The following is a 19,537-nucleotide window of genomic DNA, read 5'->3' as shown; positions in this document are numbered from 1 at the left end:
ATATGTAAGGAATAAAACACGACTGGGCATGTTATTGTAGGAAAAGAATTAATAATGTGGGTGGTGTGACAATTATTTTCCAATAGCAGCATGTTCTTAAGTGTCTTAGTTTCATTCCTCTCCTATCAAAGCAATTTGGCAATTGTTTGTTAATTAAAGAAAATGCCATACTTTTTATCATAGTATAATGGCAAAGAACATCTGCAAAACAAGTTAGGAGATATTAATATTATAACAGCCATAACCAGTTATGTTACAAAGAAACCAAAAAGCACAAAGGCATTTCTCCTGAAGAATTTCCTGATAGAAAACTTTACAGCGTTACTTCTGGCTATTACTAAGCACTGATACTGAAGACTCCTTCCAAAAATTGCAAAATAAAATTTTTTATTTTTTTCAAGGTCCGGTTTCCATCAAATCCTGCGCTATGATTGGCTGGCGAGCGGGTCCGTATCCTATGATACGGACCCCAGTTATGGACCTCTGGCGACTCGCTCATTCACAACAACAAACATAGTAGCATTTTTTGTCAACATTTATCTTTTTATTAATAAGATTTATTTATAAGATTTTTATCAAAAATCTTATACATTTTTGCCAGCATTTCTCAGGAGAATAGCATTAATTTTACATCATGGATAGCGATAACGACAGTGTTCACAGCGAAAGCGAGTTTTACTACCCTGAGGAAGAAGAAATAAAAGAAAACATTTCAGGAGAAAGATAAAAACCTCTAACTGTTGCTAACGCCGAGTAAAAACATGGCTGAATTCTGAATGACTCAATTTTGTATAAATAGGGGACTACATAGCCAGCAAAATGTAGTTTTTTTTTCCTGCCATGGAAGTGAACTTGTATACCGAGGAGGAAGCAATTTGCATTACAGCCGTGAATTAGGATTCAAAATGGCGCCTCAGCTCGGTTTTCCCTTTCGGGCGCTCTCGTTTTCTGTTAGAATTTGGTAAAGAAAAAAATAAATATATTATTTACCAGCTTAAGGTCGGTCTGTATGGTGAAATACCGTGACCTCGGCCTTGAGTACTGACCTCGGCCCAGAGGGCCTCGCTCAGTACTTTCAAGACCTTGGTCACGGTATTTCACGATACGGACCGCCCAGCTGGTAAATAACATATGCATTATATGGAAATGAGTGTTTCACTGGGAAATACGTATTTTTCATACGAGCTACATCTGGGATATAGAGAACCAAAACTGTGACAAATCTCTGTGTCACTTGTAAGGAAATCGATTAATTATTTTGATAAATTTGGGTACTTTTTGTTTGTCTATATAATAAAAAGAAAATCGCACACTGACATGAAGATATGAAGTTTCTCTTCTAGTGTTGAAAAACTCATTTTTCATACAAAATACACAAGTGACATATTTTCCAATATTTCGCTCCGATGACATCACTCCCAGTGTTTTCCCCCCTGACTAGACACGCATTGTCAAAATGGCAAACCAGTTCAAAATTAAAATTCTTTTGATTAACTTGCAAGTTTTTTTTTGTGTCCATATAATATAAAGAACATTACACAGTGGGGCATATGAAGTTTATCTTCTCGTGTTGAAAATATTTTCACCCATTTGATTCGCTCACTCATGAATATATTCACCACTCGAAGAAAAAAACTTCATATTTTCACATAACCATGTAACATCCTCAATAAATAAGCATCTTAATCATATAAACAATTCCACCATGGTTTTTAAAATCAGTTGATGTGGAGCATCCACCATACATGTCTCTACATATCGGAAACTCATCTCATCTCATTATCTCTAGCCGCTTTATCCTGTTCTACAGGGTCGCAGGCAAGCTGGAGCCTATCCCAGCTGACTACGGGCGAAAGGCGGGGTACACCCTGGACAAGTCGCCAGGTCATCACAGGGCTGACATATAGACACAGACAACCATTCACACTCACATTCACACCTACGGTCAATTTAGAGCCACCAGTTAACCTAACCTGCATGTCTTTGGACTGTGGGGGAAACCGGAGCACCCAGAGGAAACCCACGCGGACACGGGGAGAACATGCAAACTCCACACAGAAAGGCCCTCGCCGGCCCCGGGGCTCGAACCCGGACCTTCTTGCTGTGAGGCGACAGCGCTAACCACTACACCACCGTGCCGCCCAATATTGGAAACATATTAGAAAAAAAAAACCACATTAATATAAACCCTGGCACTGATGTCTGAGAAAATTAATCAACACCTCCTGACCAATCAGAACAAAGAATTTAACAGTCATGTTGTATAAAGCCAAAAGCTCATGAAACTTGGATGAATCATAATATATAGTTTAGCCAAAAAAAAAAAGCATTATGTTTACAGACCTACAAAAAAAAAAAAATATGGTTTAGATGACGTCTTTATTTACCTGAAGAGAAAGTAATCCTTACACTAGAGGTTACATACTTCAAAAAAGTGCAGATGAAAAGTGCCTTAAATCAAGAGAATGTTCATGGCAGTGAATCATAGCAAGCCTTAGCATTTCCTGAACCATAAAATACAGCGCGTAACTCTTCTCCTGAAAGTCCCTTGTTTGTTATATACATGAGAAGTGGTGCAGAGAATTCTACACACTGGTGAGAATAGACTTTATGAGGCCCTGGCTTCCAGCTAGGCATGACACCGGGAAGTCATCAGTCACACGCACATCAGAATAGAAAGGAAATGAAACTCCAACTACCCCTTTACACACACAGACAACTAGCCAGCCAACCAGACAACACACAAGTCTCAGTTCATAAGATTAAACCAAGTTCTTTAATGTCAAGTGAATAAATATTGCAAAAAATTCCCTGGAAAAAGCAAGTGTACAGTAGACGGAAGTTTATTAATGAGTGTCACAGTAATTTCGCTGTCTTGAATCTAAAAAGCAGGCTCATATGCGATTTTAGAAGGAAGGTTAAAGTGACACTATGATGAGCATTTGAAAACACTGCAATGGAACCAGTTCCTGGACTTGTACTGCTCATGTCTCGGTCTAAGTGTGAGTCAGGAAACACATGAAATGATGCAGTGCATGGAATACCAAAAACCAAATTCCCAGCAGGGATGGAAATGTCGAAAATCTCAATGAGCAGAGCAGGGAAGATCAAAATCTCAGCCAGAACTGTCAATACCAAATCCTGGATCAAACTTCCCTCGTTCTATACTCTCCCCCCCCCACACACACACACTGTACTGGGTTACAGGCGGCACGGTGGTGTAGTGGTTAGCACTGTCGCCTCACAGCAAGAAGGTCCTGGGTTCGAGCCCAACAGCCGGCGAGGGCCTTTCTGTGCGGAGTTTGCATGTTCTCCCCGTGTCCGCGTGGGTTTCCTCCGGGTGCTCCGGTTTCCCCCACAGTCCAAAGACATGCAGGTTAGGTTAACTGGTGACTCTAAATTGACCGTAGGTGTGAATGTGAGTGTGAATGGTTGTCTGTGTCTATGTGTCAGCCCTGTGATGACCTGGCAACTTGTCCAGGGTGTACCCCGCCTTTCGCCCGTAGTCAGCTGGGATAGGCTCCAGCTTGCCTGCGACCCTGTAGAACAGGATAAAGCGGCTAGAGATAATGGATGGATGTATTGGGTTATAGAACGAATTCCATAGTGAAAGAAAATGACAGCTAATTGTCTACAAAATGTACAATACAACATGAGGGCTTACCCTATTTAAAATCTCATCTCATCTCATTATCTCTAGCCGCTTTATCCTGTTCTACAGGGTCGCAGGTGAGCTGGAGCCTATCCCAGCTGACTACGGGCGAAAGGCGGGGTACACCCTGGATAAGTCGCCAGGTCATCACAGGGCTGACACATAGACACAGACAACCATTCACACTCACATTCACACCTACGGTCAATTTAGAGTCACCAGTTAACCTAACCTGCATGCCTTTGGACTGTGGGGGAAACCGGAGCACCCGGAGGAAACCCATGCGGACACGGGGAGAACATGCAAACTCCACACAGAAAGGCCCTCGCCGGCCATGGGGCTCGAACCCGGACCTTCTTTCTGTGAGGTGACCGTGCTAACCACTTACAATAGTAAAAGAATCAGAACTCCTTAAAAACAAACAGGGTCACCTTTTAAGTTATACATTTTGTAATAATAAAAATAATGACATTTCTATCCAACCACAGAAGCTACATTGCTACATGTAAACATTAGGCTAGTCTTGCTAACTATGTCGTGATTGCTGTAAATGTGACAAATTGCTAACATGATTCAATAAGATTTCCAGTTATTTACAAAAACATTTCTGTGGTTGAATAAATGACGATGAAGTATATTTCTTTGTGTGTTTGGTTCTTCAGCATTTTAAGTGCTGCATTAACACTTAACATGCTAGCATTCGCTCTACCCCGATGCACAATTTCGTGATCTCTTCACCACGAGCACTAGAACAGTTTGACATCTGCCCTGCAGTCACAGCTAAGATCATTAAACAGACCTAATGACCATGTGACACGCATCACTCCTCAGTTGACGAGCGTCTAAGAAGCTCTTCCTCCTCATTCTAGTTCACAAGACTGATCACATTCACTGAAATGGGAGTCTTCACTCTCCCTCCTTCCTCTTTCTTAAGTTTCTTTTTATCATTTAAGGCATCTGTGTGATGCAGTTGAGACGCGAGAAATTAACTGACAAAGTAGAACTGTTGTAAATGTCTTTCTGCTGACAAATCAGTCCAGGTTTTCTAGACTTTTACCAAAGATCTTACCAAACACTGTAAAAGAAAGCAATAACCGTACTCCTTACTTGACGTGCCTTTTCAAAAGAAAAGTTGTGACTTGGTAACAGTGGTAGCTTATCCACTGTTATCCACAGCTTCTTCACTTCTTCTTTCAGCTGCTCCCATTAGGAGTTGCCTATTTGATTTGGCATCAAGATCCACATATTTGATTTGGCATAAGTTTTAACACCGGATGCCCTTCCTGATGCAACCCTCCACAATCTCTCTGGGCTTGGGACTGGCACCAAGTATACACTGGGTTGTACAGCCTCGGTGGCTGGGTCTTTTATCTGCATGTCTTTGAACTACGGTGGAGCACCCGGAGGAAACCCATGTAGACATGAGGAGAACATACAAACTCCACACAGAAAGGCCCACGTCGACCATGAGGGCACGGGGCGACATGGTGGTGTAGTGGTTAGCACTGTTGCCTCACAGCAAGAAGGTTCTGGGTTTGAGCCCAGCAGTCGGCAGGGGCCTTTGTGTGGAGTTTGCATGTTTTCCCCTGTGTCAGTGTGGGTTTCCTCCGGTTTCCCCCACAGTTCAAAGACATGCAGTTAGGTTAACATGGGACGGCCTTGGGCTGAAGTGCCCTTGAACAAGGTACTTAACCTCGACTGCTCCCCGGGCACTGTAGTGTGGCTGCCCACTGCTCTGGGTGTGTGTGTGCATGTGTTTTCACTGCTTCAGATGGGTTAACTGCAAAGGATGAATCTCACTGTGCTTGAAGTGTGCATGTGACGAATAAAGGTTTCTTCTTCTTCTGAGGTTCGAACATGGAACCTTCTTGCTGTAAGTGCTAACCATTGCACCACCATGCCATCCCACTGTTCTCCACAACATCCGTCCATCCATCCATCCATCCATCCATCCATCCATCTGTAGCCACTTATCCTGTTCTACAGGGTCGCAGGCAAGCTGGAGCCTATCCCAGCCGACTATGGGCAAGAGGCAGGGTACACCCTGGACAAGTCGCCAGGTCATCGCAGGGCTGACACACAGACACCCATTCACACCTACCAGTTAGAGCCACCAATTAACCTAACCTGCATGCCTTTGGACTGTGGGAGAAACCAGAAAGGTCCTCGTCGGCTGCTGGGCTCAAACCCAGGACCTTCTTGCTGTGAGGCGACAGTCAGTCAGTGCGTTTACATGCACATAGAGAAAATCGAATTTCTGCCGTTGCTCGACTGAAATCGAAGTTCTAAATGCCATGGAAACACCTTAGCTAGGCTGAAATTGAACCGAACTTGATTTCTCGTAATCGAGCTACACGACCTAGATTATGCGATTTTTGCCGAGCTACTTAGTGCATGTAAACCCTATCGAGCTACGTAGTCGAGCTACTTACTTCAGCACTGCCCCTTCCGGAAGTGACGAGTGACGAGAACACAAGCGGGAAACACGACAGCCTCGGTCGGCATGACAACAGTAGTAGCGAGCAGCAGAAGAGGTCAGGAGGAACAAACGAAGAAGAGAAAATGGGGAGCAGAAACGTGCACTTCTGGAGCAATGAGGAGACAGAGTTCATGCTCATTCAGCTTAAGGAGTTGAATATATTAAAATTCATGGACGGGAGAAAAACGCGCAATGGAGGACACGGAACCGATAACTTTGTTTACACTCTTGAATAGCTCTTCTTCATGACGACAACCGGAAGTGTACCAACACGATGGGGCGTGTAGCGCCACCTGTGGCTCGGGTGCACAAATGTTCATTCATTCATTCATTATCTCTAGCCGCTTTATCCTTCTACAGGGTCGCAGGCAAGCCGGAGCCTATCCCAGCTGACTACGGGCGAAAGGCGGGGTACACCCTGGACAAGTCGCCAGGTCATCACAGGGCTGACACATAGACACAGACAACCATTCACACTCACATTCACACCTACGGTCAATTTAGAGTCACCAGTTAACCTAACCTGCATGTCTTTGGACTGTGGGGGAAACCGGAGCACCCGGAGGAAACCCACGCGAACACGGGGAGAACATGCAAACTCCACACAGAAAGGCCCTCGCTGGCCCCGGGGCTCGAACCCAGGACCTTCTTGCTGTGAGGCGACAGCGCTAACCACTACACCACCGTGCCGCCGTGCACAAATGTACCTCACACAATAGCTCGATTTCCTTGTGTGCATGTAGGATTGGATTGCTCTGGCACCCCTGCTGGGACCCTTTGCTCGATTACCGACAGCAGCTCGATTTGGATGTGCATGTAAACGTACTGAATGCTAACCACTACACTACCGTGCCACCCTATCCACAACAAAGATTGTTAAATAGTCCACGTTCACAATACAGTGTATCCATGATGTACAGAACTAATTTTATTGTAATGTATAGTATCACAAAGAATGGAAAAGGGAAATGGGGATTATAGAGTGGATAATGGCTGTACATCAGAAATGTGTGTGCACCATAGTAATCTATTTCCCCATACAATGATTGAGAAAAAGTAGACCAATGTATCTCCCTTTTCCAAATCTAATTTTTTTGAGGCTAGTTTCAGGTCTTTTGTACAGAGCCCCCTGATTTCCAAGGTAGGGATTTTTTTTCAAGCTACTTTTGTGTACCTTTGCAATACTTTTGCGACGTAATGCAAAAAAACAATCCCTATGATGACCCTTCAGGGGCTCCATACTTTCGGGATATATTTGGGCTGGAAATTTTAAATATGCAAACTAATATGCAAACCTGGTTAAGCATATTAGCTATTCTGTTTGTACCTTACCATAGCTCACATACTACATAACATACCGTAGTATATGTAATAATACTTGCATAAAAGTTTTTTTTTTGCGTGGTCAAAACCGCATACAGCTTGTAAGGCAGCTTGTCATTTATGTTAGATTAGATTAGATTAGATTAGATTAGATTAGATTCACTTTATTCATCCCACATCGGGGAAATTCACGTGTTACAGTAGCAAGGAAATGTCAAACAGATAACAAATAAAACTGAAATAAAAATTAGACAAACGAAGGATTAAATACAAAGGGCTATTGACATTATCTAACGTGAAAAAGTATAGAAAAATTGCCTTATTGAGAGGCTCGGAAAAATTGCACATTACAGGTAGACTCTGTATATATATATATATATATATATATATATATATATATATATATATATATATATATATATATATATACACACACATATATACATAAATAATATTTATATAAATATAGAAATATAAGTCTGCGTAAGAATAGTTTAGGGCCTATATTAATTGCACATAATTGCATCGATGAGAGATGGCAGAGGTAGTAGTGGTGAAGTAGTGCAAATATAACGACAAACAGGTTATTGGTGCTACGTTACAAGTTGTGGGTGTTATATAGTCTGACAGCAGCAGGTATGAATGACCTGCGGTATCTCTCCTTCTTACACCGTGGGTGTAGCAGTCTACTACTAAAAGAGCTGCTTAAAGCCCCCACAGCCTCATGTAGGGGGTGAGAGGGGTTATCCATGATTGAGGTCAGCTTGGCTAACATCCTCCTCTCACCCACCACCTCAATGGAGTCCAGAGGACAGTCCAAGACTGAGGCCCTGTCCACACGGCAACGGATTCAGGTGAATCCGATACAATTGTTTATCGTTTAGGCCTGGCGTCCACACGGCACCGGCGTTTTGGGTGCCCCAAAACGCAATCTTTTGAGAACGGGTTCCAGAGTGGAAAGATCTGGCAACGTTGCCGTTGCGAAGTCGTCTGGATGAGTAGAACGGATTTGTTTACGATGACGTCACAACCACATGACTGTGAGTGCTTCACGCCGGGTAGAAGTGTAACGAACTCGATGCGAGTTGTCAACAAATCCTATAACTTGGTTCATGAAACGCGCTTACAAAATATTTTCACTGTGAATATTTATTGTGTAATGGTGCAAAGAGAGAGAGAGAGAGAGAGAGAGAGAGAGAATAGCCCTTAGGGCAGAGTCAATCCCGCCAGCAAAAATAGGGAAAAAAAGGCGCGATCTCACCTCTTCAGATGTTGGTTTAAGTCCTACAATACATTCCTCAAAAAGGGCGTAGAAGAACAAATTAATCCATCAACGTGTAGCATTCAATTTATTCCGGACCATTAAAGACACCGCCTTCCGCGTAGAATCATACGTCATCCTCACCGCCATATTGGATGGGTCAAAGCGGAGAATAAAGATGCCTCATTCATGTGCTGCGTTTAACTGTACCAACAGGTTTACCGTCCAAATGAGATCACATGGGATTACCTTTCACAGGTGAGACTGGAAAAATACTTTTCATTGTATTTGGTCATTATAATGTAATTTTACGAACAGATTTTTCTGACTTTGTGGCTAATATGAAGTCTCGCGCATAATAGTTTATGCGCATGCGTCCTTACTTCTTCTATTGTTCTGGTGTCTCCGAAGGGACCGTCTTACAGCGCCCCAGAGGTGTGGCATGTGTATTGCATCGTTTTCAGCAAGCGTTGCGTTGCCATATGGACCTGATATTTTACTGATCGTTGCCCATGTGGACGCGATATTTTTTTAAATAACATCTCGTTGCCATTGTCGTGTGGCTGTAGCCTGAGCCAGCCCTTCTGACCAGTTTATTAACTTTCTTCCTGTCCCTCTCTGAACTTCCACAGCCCCAGCAGACCACAGCGTAGAAAATCGCTGATGCTACCACAGAGTCATAAAAGTCTTAAGCAGTGTCCTGCACACACCAAAAGACCTCAGTCTTCTCAAGAGGTGGAGACGACTATTATACTTCTTAATGCACACAATGTATGCATCAATGTTGCCCCATCCCTAGTCTCTAACAACCACTCTGACCACCAAGCACACTTCGTAGACACTCTTCAGACAGTGCAGTTAAGCCTCGTTCTGCCCAGCTGCTGTAACTACGGGCCAACTGTTTGCTCAGCCATCGGGCCATTCAGCACATAGCCAGCATGCCAGAGGTCTCTGGAGAATCATCATCCTCTACCCAGAATCCTCATTCAAGGGGGCCAGGGCCTCTTGACTGACAGCAAGCCTGGAAAATACCTCACATTCCTTCATGGCACCATGCTCTTAGCAGATGCTGCGTTCACTGTGAATGTAGGCAGATGTTGGAGCTGGTTTCCTGCGGTTCTGCATGTATGAGGAGAGGGGGTATGAGGGATAGCACAAGAACACAGAAATTCACACATAATGTGGGTCAGAGGGATCAGCATGCCCTTGGCAAAGAGGCTTTGTGGAGTTTCAGGAAAGAATGGAGAGAAGAAAATTGAGAATACGAGAGGGAAAGGAGAATTCGACGAACTATAACGAGAAATAAAAAATGAAAGGGATGAGAGAAGGGAAATTCCGTGAACTGAACTACAGGGGAGTAATAATGGGAAACTTCGGGCCTGAGCAGATGATGATGATGATAATAATGATAATCATCATCATCATCATATAAATGACAATATTTAAAAAAAAATATATGCCTCAACTTTTCAGCCTATTGAAGCAGTTAAGCTATGCAAACATCTCTCAGATCAAATGCTGAAGGTCCACGTCAGTGTCTTCACATTTTGTCTGTTTGCCTGAATCTTACTCACACAATAGAGAGCTGATTATCCATAAAGTCCCTTGGCCGAACAAGAAGCATTCATTTTTGATCACTGTTCAGTGGTTTAGACAGTTTCTCTCACGATTAAATCTAAAAAAGTCAAACAGGGAGGGGAAAGCTTGTCGTGTACTGTAAATACAGCAAGCGCCTATGGACAAAAATAGAGAACAAACAAACTACAGCACATGGTAAAAAGAGGGAGGCGGGGGGGTAAGAAAGAAAGAAGTGAAATGCAGAAATCTAAAAAAAAAAAGAGAACAGAAAGTTTGTTCCATTTGATATCACCTCCTGCCTGAAATCTGCCGAAGGCGAAACTGTCAGGAGCTGGAATGCCCCCTTTGCTGAAACGAAAAGTGCCAAGTCTGTGGTTAAGATCCAGTCACACCTACTTACAGGAAAAGCAGAATGTGACATGTAAAACGATCTGTGTTATGAACATAAAAAAAAGGAGCTATACAACCTTACTCCCACACCATTTCTTGACTGAAAAAACAGACCTTTCATAAACGAGTGGGAAAGCTCATTTGCAAGAGTCCAGATAAACCCAGACTGCGGGTTCTTTTGTCATTTCCTGTCAACAATCCCAACTTGCTTGGAGCATTTAGGCTTGTACAATATATTGATTGTCAGTTTTTATTGCAATAATGGCCTTTACAACATTGAGATTACCAGATCAACAGATATATAGCACTCTCAGAAATTCCAGCTTTTTCAGTGGGTGGATTTTTGTGTGATCGAAAAAAATATATATACATATAAATAAAAAACCCACACAAGATGACACCAAAAACAATAATTTCAGACGACTGACTTGCCTGGAAGATTTTACGGTAAAGCGTGGAAGAGTATGGAGGCTTACAACTTTTTTATATGTGGCTGAGTAAAGGACCTCGGTATCAAGAATGAATCCTGTATTGTTTTTGCCCGTGTAAAGGCCAGTTTATGCTGACAACCCAGTCCTCGCAGATGGCGCCACAGATAGCGTCTGCGTAGCCCCCCCCCACCTTCGCAGACGCTCTGCGCGCACCTCCCAAAAATTGTGACCACCGCAGAAGCCTCGCAGACAGCGTCGCAGACAAGAGGGCTCTGATTGGTCCACTCTACATCCGCTGTACACGCACTTCTGCTTCCCTGCTTTCCCGGTTTGGTTTGTTTTCACGACCACCATTTTTAAAAACACGAGCGAAGATGAAGAGCGGTTGATCGAGGAAGTGAGGAAGTACGTACATCTATACGACTCCAGTTCTAGTCATTATAAGTAACCGGAGGATAAACACTCCACTAACCACACCCACCAACTACTCCTAGCGATTTTGTGACTTCGCGCCCCCTTGCGTTGTGCCGGTGAATAACATCGCGCACGCCTATTACTCCCCGCTCAACGATAAATTACAACTGTCTGCAAAAAGCTATCTGCGAAAGCCTTGTCGCAAGAGCATGCGGAGGCCTTAAGTATGTATATTTGTTTTTTTAAAGCTTTTCGTTCACGTCTTTACAACAAAGCGCTGCAAGTTGAAGTGTAAACAAACAACAGTTCACTTGATTCTCACTTGTGTTGGCTCTTATCTGTCAGGTAAATCATTCACAAAGATCATCAGAAACCCCTTTCAAGACCTGGATCTTAGTTAAACAAGACGGAGAAGTGATCACGGCGCATTGTAACTGTATGGCTGGGGAAGAATTTTGTCACAACCTTCATGCATATGGACTTTGTGAGGAGGAAACAAAGAAACAGCTGGGGACTTTAGTGCTTCGTGACTAAAAAAGTACCATAAAATAATGACACATAACAAGAAAAGTACTTGGAAAACACTAAGGACGTAGCTGAGAGGGAAATACAAACCTTTCACGAAGTGATCACTGCAAACTCGAGCATGCTTCGACTCGGCTCCCTTCGATTTCAGCGAGAGGTTCAAAAGCCACCTTTCTCGACGTCGTTTTGTGAAATCCTGTGTTCGTTCACCCTTTTTTATTAGTTCACAGGGAACCCTGAAGAAACTTGTATCAGTTTCACGGTTTGATTGATTCGAACAACCTAAAACAACGCAAGCGTAAGGCATTTTTCATGACAGCAATGCACCTTCTCCATACAAACGCTTTGTCAACTGAGCTTTGGTAGACCACCAGCTAAAGTTTTGAATAACTAATGAGGCGGATGTGACGTCACGTGAAACCCAGCAATTCGGAGACATCTCAGTGAGTAAAGGGCAAGGTTGGAAACCACTGTTGAATGTGCATGACCTCTGAGCCCTCAGGTGGTACTGTCTGAGAAACGGTCATGCTAATGTGACAAATATAGCCACATGGTATCGGGAGTACTTCAGAAAATCATTGTCACTTAACACAGTCCGCCACTGCATCCTGAAATGCAACCGAAAACTGTGCTACGCAAGGAGGAAGCCATTCATCAATTCTCTACAGAAATGGCGCCAATTTTTCTGGGCCCAAACTCATCTCAGATAGACTGAAAGATAGTGGAAATGTGTGTTGTGGTGAGAGGAGTCCACATTTCAGCTTACTTTTGGGAAAACCGGACAACAAGTTCTCCCTGCCAAAGGTGAACAGGACCATCCAGTTTGTTATCAGAGAAAAGTGCAAAAGCCAGCATCTGCAATGGTACGGGGCCATCAGTGTCCATAGCATGGGTGAATTGCATGTATGTGAAGGTATCACTGATACAGAGGCGTATATTGCGATTTTACAGAGATGTATTCATCAAGGCGACGTCTCTTCCCGGAAAGTAGATGCTTATTTCAGCAGGACAATGCCAGGCCTCATTCTGCACAGGCTACAAAAGTGTGGCTTCATAGACACAGAGTGCATGTGCTTGACTGGCCTGCTGCCAGTCCAGATCTGTCTCCTGTTGAGAATGTATGGTGCATCATGAAGAGGAGAATCAGACAATGGAGACCACGGACTGTTGAGCAGCTAGCTGAAGTCTTGTATCAAGAAGGAATGGACCAAAATTCCAACTGCAAAACTGCAACAATTAGTATCCTCAGTTCCCATACGATTAAAAAAAAAAGTGTTATTAAAGGAGAGGTGATGTAATACAATGGTAATAATGCCTCTGTCCCAACTTTTTTTTGAGTGTGTTGCAGGCATCAAATTCTAACTTTGTTTAGATTTACAAAATACAATTAAGCTGTGGTCAGTAAAACGACTGAAAATCTTTTATGTGTACGTTTGTCAGTTAAATAAAGGTTCACATGAATTAGCAAGTCACAGATTTTTGTTTTTATTGCATTTTAGAAACTAGCCCAACTTTTCTGAAAATGGGGCTTGTATTAGTGTGTGACTTACTCAAACTCTGTATGGAGGTTGAGGACTAAAATATCAGCTGAGACAGCTTAAAAATATAAGTTATATTAAGAAGACATAGCTCAAACAATGCTAGATTCACAAAATTAGGAATCTGCATAACCTGGGAAAAGTCAGGAAAACCAACTTCCTTACAATTTTAAGTATGTTGATTAAAGGTTGCCTGAACATACATACATACATACATACATACATACATACATATATATGGGCGGCACGGTGGTGTAGTGGTTAGCGCTGTCGCCTCACAGCAAGAAGGTCCTGGGTTCGAGCCCCATGGCCGGCGAGGGCCTTTCTGTGTGGAGTTTGCATGTTCTCCCCGTGTCCGCGTGGGTTTCCTCCGGGTGCTCCGGTTTCCCCCACAGTCCAAAGACGTGCAGGTTAGGTTAACTGGTGACTCTAAATTGAGCGTAGGTGTGAATGTGAGTGTGAATGGTTGTCTGTGTCTATGTGTCAGCCCTGTGATGACCTGGCGATTTGTCCAGGGTGTACCCCGCCTTTCGCCCGTAGTCAGCTGGGATAGGCTCCAGCTTGCCTGCGACCCTGTAGAAGGATAAAGCGGCTAGAGATAATGAGATGAGATATATATACACACACACACACCAGTTTTTAACAAGGTCGCCTACGTTGGCAGTAATCTACCGTTTGCCCTTATTATGGTGAAACAGAATGGAAAGCCTAAACTGGCAAACTGGAATACAAAAGGCTATTAATTAGGACAACAATGTAAAAATGCATCTAGACTGACACTTTACCACAAAGATAACTTGATACAACACAAAAACTACAGTATATTGCAAGAAAGTTGAACAAAAGTAAGCACTAATTATTTTGAAACAAGCAGAAACAGTAAGCTCTGGAAGCTCTGAACATTTCCTAGCACAACATTTCTTGCGAGTTTTGCTTTCCTTTTAAGCCGAGAACTGTAGAATTAGGAACACGCAGGTATGTTGAAACACTAATGAAACTTGGCAAAATGTAATCCAGCTTATAGTTGTTATATAACTCGCTGCAGTCACCTCATGTGTTTACATATATTGAAAGAAAAAAAAATGGCCAGATTTAAGTATAACGTTTTCACACAAAACCACTGCTCATAGATAAAACAATGGCCAGGAACTATTAGTTGAGGGTGCAAATGCTTCATGATCACACAGTACACTTGTTCATTTCCCTTAGCCTGTATTAATAGAGTTAACTAATTAACTAACTAACTACGGGCGGCACGGTGGTGTAGTGGTTAACACTGTCGCCTCACAGCAAGAAGGTCCGGGTTCGAGCCCAGCGGCTGATGAGGGCCTTTCTGTGTGGAGTTTGCATGTTCTCCCCGTGTCCGCGTGGGTTTCCTCCGGGTGCTCCGGTTTCCCCCACAGTCCAAAGACATGCAGGTTAGGTTAACTGGTGACTCTAAATTGACCGTAGGTGTGAATGTGAGTGTGAATGGTTGTCTGTGTCTATGTGTCAGCCCTGTGATGACCTGGCGACTTGTCCAGGGTGTACCCCGCCTTTCGCCCGTAGTCAGCTGGGATAGGCTCCAGCTTGCCTGCGACCCTGTAGGACAGGATAAAGCGGCTACAGATAATGGATGGAAGGGATGGATGGACTAACTAACTAACTAGCCTTAAGTTATTGCATTGTTAGCTACCACTTGTAAATCGAGCAAACTAGGTTTCCAGGTAACCAAAACATGATAGTATGCATACATTTTAAAACTGTGGCTCTTTCTAATGACTGAGTAATAGTTACTGATCATTATTATGTACTGAAAGCACCAGTGCTTCAAAATTGGCCAAATCTGAGAGCAACCTAACATCATACATCATAAGATCACCTCTCTTGGTGTAGACAATGCCATAATTTGGTTCGTCATACCAAACTAGCACCATCAGCCATCAGCAACCAATGCAAGTTCACTGGTTGTTTCATAGATTTTTCCCCCCTTACACTTTCGCTTTAGCCATTTATGTTTTCACGTTGTCAGGATTCATTCCGTGGTTAAATAGACGAGCTAATATAACCTCACAGTGTACACTCACCGGCCACTTTGTTAGGAACACTCATCCACCTGCGGTTTTAAGCAGTTCTCTAATCAGCCAATCTCTTGACAGCAGCACGATGCATCAAATCATGCAGATACAAATCAAGAGCTTCAGTTAATGTTCACTTCAAACATCAGAATGGGAAAAAATTGTGATCTCGAAGTGTGACTTTCTTTCGCTGTGGCATGGGTGTTGGTTTTAGACAGATGGACTGGTTTGAGTATTTCAGAAAGTGCTGATCTCCTGGGGTTTTCACACACAACAGTCTCTAGGGTTGACACGGAATGGTGCGAAAAACAAAAAACATTGAGTCGAGTGAGCGACAGTTCTGTGGGTGGAAACAAACGTCTTGTTGATAAGACAGGTCAGAGGAAAATAGCCAGAGGTATGTTTCCCAAAAGCATCGTAGCACAAAGATCATCATTAAATGGTAGAGTGAGCATCACAAATGAACACTCACTCTCCTAGTTAAGATGCTCTTAGTGTTAAGAGGCTTTTGGGAAACCCACCCCAGATTGGTTGGAACTGCCTGGAAGGATATAATAACTCATATAATCACTCTTTACAACCGTGGTGAGCAGAAAAGCATCTCAGCATGCAACAGCAAAAGACCACATTGGGTTCCACTCCTGCCAGCCAAGAAAGTGCTGATCTCCTGGGGTTTTCACACACAACAGTCTCTAGAGTTTACACAGAATGGTGCGAAAAACAAAAAACATTGAGTCGAGTGAGCTGTGGGTGGAAACTAATGCCTTGTTGATAAGAGAGGTCAGAAGAAAATGGCCAGATTGGCTTGAGCTGCCAGGAAGGATATAGCAACTCATAGCAACTCTTTACAACCGTGCTGAGCAGAAAAGCATCTCAGCATGCAACAGCAGAACACCACATTGGGTTCCGCTCCTGCCAGCCAAGAACAGGAATCTTACAATCAAGGACAAGTTCCTATTAAAGTGGCCGCTGAGTGTATGTTGCTAGCTTGTGCAACTAACTTATCATTAGCTTTAGTCAGCCAGCTAGCTGTCAGTCAGTCAGCAAAAAGTACTCTCGATTTGTTTTTAATGTACTAAAATTAAGCAATATCACACAAGAGGCTGTGATTAGCTACTGTACTTGCAACTGAACTATAGTCGTGCTGATATTCAGTCCAACAGCACAACCGCAAGTGAAATTGTTTTTATACAATAGTTCTAGAAACAATAAATTAATATTGAGTCAGTGACATTTTAGACACAATCTGGACAAATGTTCTGTTTATTTTTGTTCTGCTAGTGGAAATAGATTCCGAAGAAGCCATGCTCACTTTATAGCACGTCGGCTAGCTGGCTAGCTAGCTCACATTCCTGTAAAAGGCACCTAAAATCGGTGTCCCTTCTTCCTTTTCATCTTCATTTGGCAAGCTTCTCTCTCATCTCATTATCTCTAGCCGCTTTATCCTGTTCTACAGGGTCGCAGGCAAGCTGGAGCCTATCCCAGCTGACTACGGGTGAAAGGCGGGGTACACCCTGGACAAGTCGTCAGGTCATCACAGGGCTGACACATAGACACAGACAACCATTCACACTCACATTCACACCTACGGTCAATTTAGAGTCACCGGTTAACCTAACCTGCATGTCTTTGGACTGTGGGGGAAACCGGAGCACCCGGAGGAAACCCATGCGGACACGGGGAGAACATGCAAACTCAACACAGAAAGGCCCTCGCCGGCCACGGGGCTTGAACCCGGACCTTCTTGCTGTGAGGCGACAGCGCTAACCACTACACCACTGTGCATTTGGTAAGCTTTCATATTTTAATTCAAGTCAAAAGTTATATTCCTGAAAAGTATCATTTGCCATGTCTGCAAACTCTTGTAATCATTTCAAAATAGGAAGTGGAATTTTCTGTGCCGGACACAGACGAGTGGCATGATACACAAAGAGTGAACCATCCCAGTGCCATTATGCAAAATATCAGCACTCCCGGAACGCTGTTCCACCAATCAACCTAGCGGAGCATAAGTAACTTCTGTATAATTAAGAGTTATTCCACGAAATCGAGTCGTACATGAGCTGATAGCCGACGAGACGCGTAGCGCCAAGTTGACTATCAGCCATGTACGACGAGATTGAGTGGAATAATTGATTTATTAGATCCACATTCACTGGATTTTGAGAAACAGAGCATTTTCATTTTAGTTTCTGCAAACTCGATAAAGATAAACTTTTTACAAAACATCCAACAAAATCATTTCTGCTTAGACGGACTTCTTAAAAACCTATCGATAGCTGCACGAATTGACTTTAGTGTTGTTTTTTTGTACAAAGTTCCGTCTTGCTGTCGTACCGAGATATAGAATAGCTTTAGACATTTATTTAATTCTTCCTTAGACATTTCAGTTGTATAATTTTCAAACTTCTTTGAGCTTTTTAACCAGTCTAAAAAAAAAATTCAACAAATTTTAATTTTTAAAGATGAGGAATGTAAACAAACCGGCGAAATGACAGGAACAATTTCTGAAAAATGCGATAATAATAATTCTTGAAAAAGAAAAAATAAAACACATACGTTCTTACCATCAAATACTTTCATTCCATGTTTTGTTGCTTTTTTTATTATTTAGATTTTGTTTTCGATTAGAGTTTTTATTCCATCTTCGACTGGTACAGCAACACGTGCCGCCATTTTGTTTTTCTCTACTCACAGTATACGAGCTGATAGCCTAGTAGTAGAGTAGCCAATCAATCAGAGCGCACGACTGCTCATATCCAGTGAATGTGGATAGAATAAGTGTTGATATATGATTATTCTGAAGGATGCTCCATGCATCATATCTGAAAAGTTCCTTTCTGGTTCAAATGCAAACCTCCCCAAACTGTTGCCACAAAGCTGAAAGCACACAAATGTCTTCGTATGCTGTAGCATTACAATTTCCCTTCACTGGAACTAAGAGGCTCAAACCTGTTCCATCATTTCAATACCCCTGTGCACAAAGTGAGCTCCATAAAGACAAGGGTTGCCAAGGTTGGAGTGGAAGAACTCCATTGGCCTGCACAGAGCCTTGACTGCAACCCCAATGAACACCTTTGGGATGAATTGGAACGTTGACTGCACCCCAAGCCTCATAACCCAAAATCAGTGCCTGACCTCACGAATGCTCTTGTGGCTGAATGAGCACAAATCCCCAAAGCCATGCTTGAAAATCTATTGGAAAGCCCTCCTAGAAGAGTGAAGGTTATTATAACAGCAAAAGGGGACTAAGGCCCTGTCCACACGGCAACGGATTCAGGTGAATATGATAAAATTGTTTATCGTTTCGGCCTGGTGTCCACACGGCACCGGCGTTTTGGGTGCCCCAAAATGAAATCTTTTGAGAACGGGTTCCAGAGTGGAAAAATCTGGCAACGGCGCCATTGCAAAGTTGTCTGGATGAGTAGAACGGATTTGTTTACGATGACGTCACAACCACATGACTGTCAGTGCTTCACGCCAGGTAGAAGTGTAACGAACTCGTTGCGAGTTGTCAACAAATCCTATAACTTGGTTCATGAAACGAGCTTACAAAATATTTTCACTGTGAATATTTATTGTGTAATGGTGCAAAGTGAGAGAGAGAGTGAGAGAATAGCCCTTAGGGCAGAGTCTTTAGTCCAAACACTGCGGAAGCAGTATAACCGAACCGTGCACCGCCCGTGCGCTTTCCAAAAACAAAAACAATCCCGCCAGCAAAAATAGGGGAAAAAAAAGGAGCGATCTCACCTCTTCAGATGTTGGTTTAAGTCCGACAATACATTCCTCAAAAAGGGCGTAGAAGAACAAAGTAATCCATCAACGTGTAGCATTCAATTTATTCCAGACCATTAAAGAATTCTGGAGGATATCAGAATGTTGGCGTACT

The 19,537-nt window shown here is 43.0% G+C and overlaps 1 protein-coding gene across 3 annotated transcripts in view; it reads right to left on the bottom strand.

Annotated features, from left to right (window-relative positions):
• The window catches only part of srgap2 (SLIT-ROBO Rho GTPase activating protein 2), a 285,919-nt gene that overhangs the window by 134,900 nt on the left and 131,482 nt on the right, over positions 1-19,537 (bottom strand). The window lies entirely within an intron of this gene.

Source organism: Neoarius graeffei, chromosome 26, assembly GCF_027579695.1.
Source record: "Neoarius graeffei isolate fNeoGra1 chromosome 26, fNeoGra1.pri, whole genome shotgun sequence".
NCBI classification, from domain to species: Eukaryota; Metazoa; Chordata; class Actinopteri; order Siluriformes; family Ariidae; genus Neoarius; species Neoarius graeffei.
This window is presented reverse-complemented; position numbering and strand designations above follow the sequence as displayed.